Below are 3,929 nucleotides of genomic sequence, written 5' to 3' on the forward strand. Positions count from 1 at the left end.
TTCGTCTCCCCCCGCCCTGACGGCCGCCACTTCCGGCTTCTCGCGCGCGCGACACGTCACCCTGCGCGGACCGCCTGATCGAGCGCGAGGGGGCGGGGCCGGCGCACGCGACGAGCGGGCAGGGCCGGGCCGGGCCCCGCGCGTTCGCTTCCGGGGTAGCGCCCCGCCTCTGCCCCGGTTGCCGTGGCAACGCGGCGCCCTCCGCCGCTCGCCCGGCCCGGCCCCGCCCGGCCCTCCCCGGCAGCGCGAGGGGCCGCCCCGGCCGCCGAGGAGCACGGGGGTGTCCCCGGGCGGTGGGAGCGGCGCCCAGCCGCCGTGTGGGACTCCCGCCTGGGGGGTCCCGGCGAGGCCTGGCCCCGCTCCCGGTCAGGCTGCCCTTAATTCGCGGCTGTTCAGCGGTCTCTGCTCTTTTAAAAATATATTATTTTGTCTTTTTTTTTTGCGGTCTCAAGGGTTTTGCTATGGACAACTCTCAACGGTTTTCAAACTAAACTTGGGGTGAGACCTACCTCCGGCGGAGTGGAGCCGGGAAGGAGACAGACAGACAGACAGACAGACAGACAGACAGACAGCTGTTGGCTGTGATGGACAGTCCTTACAGCTCAACATTCAGAACAACCCGGATCCGCGTTCCCTCCGCCTCACTGGTGGCTGCCGTCGTGTGGCACGACCTACCGAAAAAATAGCCCCACAAAAAAAACCCCTATAGAAGAGGCAGGCATAAAAAGTCTGTTGTTTTGGTAACGCAGGAGAGAACATTGCTCAGATTCTCATTTTACCTTTCCCTACTTCCTAATATTTTCCATCAGTTCAGGTTTATGCGGCTTTGGAAATTCCAAACAACAGCCTCTAATGAAAAACTATGTTTATAAATGTTGCAGCGTTTCCACTGATTTCGTTGCTTCTCACAACATCTGTGATTTCTTCTGTTTGTTACAGGGTTCAGGGGACATGTCTGCTGCTTACGTGATCCTATCTATGGCCAAGGTCTGTAGGCAGCTAAGGTACTGCTAGTAAAGTCAGTAAGGAATGAGCCGGGCTGTCCAAAGGTCTGTATCCTGCAACACAAGGTACCGGTGCCTGAGAAAGCAATCAGTGAGAAACGTGGCTACAGTGGCTGGCCTGTCTCTGGCAGGTTAATTCACACAGTGTCTGAGCAGACACAGGACCTCGGCCACATAATGTAATAAGGGTATTTTAATGTATTTTTATATATGGTCTACATTACATAAGCCATTCTTAGTTTTAGATAAATACATGTTAATTTATAACATTATATACATTTGATATTATTGAACTCTCTATATGTTTAAAATGTAAGTTGTTCATCTAAGTTTCTCACTCGTAGGTCTAATTCCTACTTGTCTCATCCTGTAGATATCCTAAGAGCACAATTATAAGATCAAGCCCTGTGACAAGCGCAGCTGGAGAAGAAATCCCAGTTCCCTCTTTTTATTTAAAATTACTCATGGTTAGGGTAATCAGGTTGTAAATGACCCAAGTTCGGTTTCTCTTCTGCCACAAGGGAGTTCAAACGTATCTCCCATTTCCCAGGTTAATATTCCAAGCAAATTACTTTTGTGGGCCTAATTCCATTCTTTCGCATGAGAGAATATTTATAAGCCTTTGCCCATTTAATCCTCATCTTCCTTGAGAACGCTCCAAAAGCAGCACGATGAGTAGGAGTTGCGGTGTGCTTTGTGATCTCTTCAAATCCCTTGTCTTGCTCTGCCTTCGTGACTACAAAACCTGCTGACTCTGAGTGATTTTAAGGGGTGCTCTGCCAGCCAGTCCAAAGAGCATTTCAGTAGATGTGATGCTGTGTGCTGTGATGCTCCCTCCTCTCTGCTCTACAAAGGTGATGTGGAAAACCAGTTTGTAGGCTGTGTTATTTAATTCAGTATAGCAACTCTTTTGGATCAGCTATAACCAGGGGTTATAATCCCAGGAATGGCCATGGTCCTTCAGATCCAATTTCAGCCTGGGCAAAACCCATCTTCTCTAATTTAACGAGAACTTCAGTGGGAATTTGCTTCATAATTTCTCATCTTAGACTCCCTCTCTACGGTTTTACAGCCATAGGTTAGAATTCAGGGGGTGTGGTTTTAGTACCAGAAGAACGAGTATCACAGGTTTTATCATGAGGAGTTCTAAGGTTACGCAAGACTGTGAAGTGAAACACATGAAAAATTACTGTTTCAGATATTAATGAACCAACAGAAGCTAAAGCAAAAGAACAGCCTGGGTTTTTTCCTGAAAAGTACTTGTGATAATATAAAAAGTATAGAGTGGTCAGAAACTGCTGGGAAAATAAGTGTCACTCCTTGAAAAGTGCTACCACTCTTTTTATTACCAGAAACTGTTGTGAGTAACTTTTGCTATTATTGTGGTGGTTCTTACCTTTTGCTGCTTAGGTCTGGGCTGCGAGGGGTACCTCCTTCTTTGGGGGGTTCACAGTTCTCATAACTTAGATCTTCATTTCAGAAACAAACTCTTAGAAGTCCCTTGTATCCTACACCTCAGTGACTAGTGCCTTCTCCCAGCGTATTCCTTCCCTTGCCTGAGGGCACTGAATCCCCCTTTTCTCACTATAGCGCCTTAGCAGCCAAGCTGTGGGGCTGTTCCACTTGCTGTGAAATAAGTACTCCTTGTGGCCGATGGTGCAAGAACGCAGTTAAGATTCCCCTGCTGTGGGTTTTACAGCCACAGGTTACAATTCAGGGAGTGTGTTTTTAGTACCAGAAGAGCAGAATGATACCCTGCTGTGTAATATATAGGGTGCTGGATACAAGTAACATCCACTTTACTGCTAATAGTAATTTCAACCTTTTTTTTTCCTAAATGTTTAATATAAACTATATGTTTGCAGTCTGGAACCCAAATCTCCCTTCTTGCAGATGAGTTCCCTTAACAACTAAAATATAGAGTTTTGTAAATGAGTGCACTTTTTTTCCTCTTCTGAGACAACTGGCACTAATAACTTAAAGACAAATCTTATATTTGGGGGAAATCCCTTGCTCCTAGACTGGTAGTTTGGCCATTTTTCTAGAAAGTGAGAAGTATGGCTGAGGAGCTCATCAGGTAGAGGCAGAAGTGGAAGTCCCAGATGGCTGAGCTAACGAGGATCGAGGATCGCTGGTAACAGTTTCCCCCCCAGCAGCTGTATTAAGTGTGTCTAAGAACTTCTCGCAGACGAAACAGGTGAAGGATTATGGTTTATGAAGACTGATGCTACTTTGGCCTGAGGAGATGTGAGCAATGCAGTCTTGCTAAGCATAAGGTGCTTCTGCGAGTGATGGGAAGACAACCTTTAGGGAGCTCTGAGCCTGAAAATGGAGGGGTCTGCATGCCTCCTCAGTGGGATGACAGCAGAGCAGGGATGCAGGAGGGCTACGGCTCTGTGCCTGAAGCAGAAGTCGAGCACATCAAGTGCTTTTGTGGATCCAAAGCTTCCTTGGCAATAGCAGCGTGTCATTGACCAAGTTACTTGTGGGACTGGTGGGAGCGGAGGAGTGGCATCAGCATGCCCCACCCCACGCAGATGGGTGGCAGCAGCATCTGTGAAGCACTGGGGCAGAGATCCTGCTGGTCTCCCTCCCTCTTTCCCAAGGCACTGTCCTCCGGAGGGCAGGTGTTGGCCTTCTGCAGCCCTGCTGCAGCCTGTGAACACTCCGTGGGGCTTGGTGGTGTGTGAGGTGTGCTTCTCCTTCGGGTCAAAGTAGAGCCACAGTGTTCCAAGAAAAGTATATCCTCTTGAACAGCAGCCAGTTCACTACCTGAGTAAACAGTGCAGCATTCAGCGTAGTCACACAGCGTGTAGAAACTCATCTGGCTGTGCCATTGCTGTCTTTGTTTGGCTTTATGATTTGCAAGTCTGTTTGATTTTGGGGCTTTTTTTATTTTAATCTTTGTTCATGCATTAGATCCAG

The sequence above is a fragment of the Strix uralensis genome, chromosome 2 (assembly GCF_047716275.1).
Source record: "Strix uralensis isolate ZFMK-TIS-50842 chromosome 2, bStrUra1, whole genome shotgun sequence".
NCBI classification, from domain to species: domain Eukaryota; kingdom Metazoa; phylum Chordata; class Aves; order Strigiformes; family Strigidae; genus Strix; species Strix uralensis.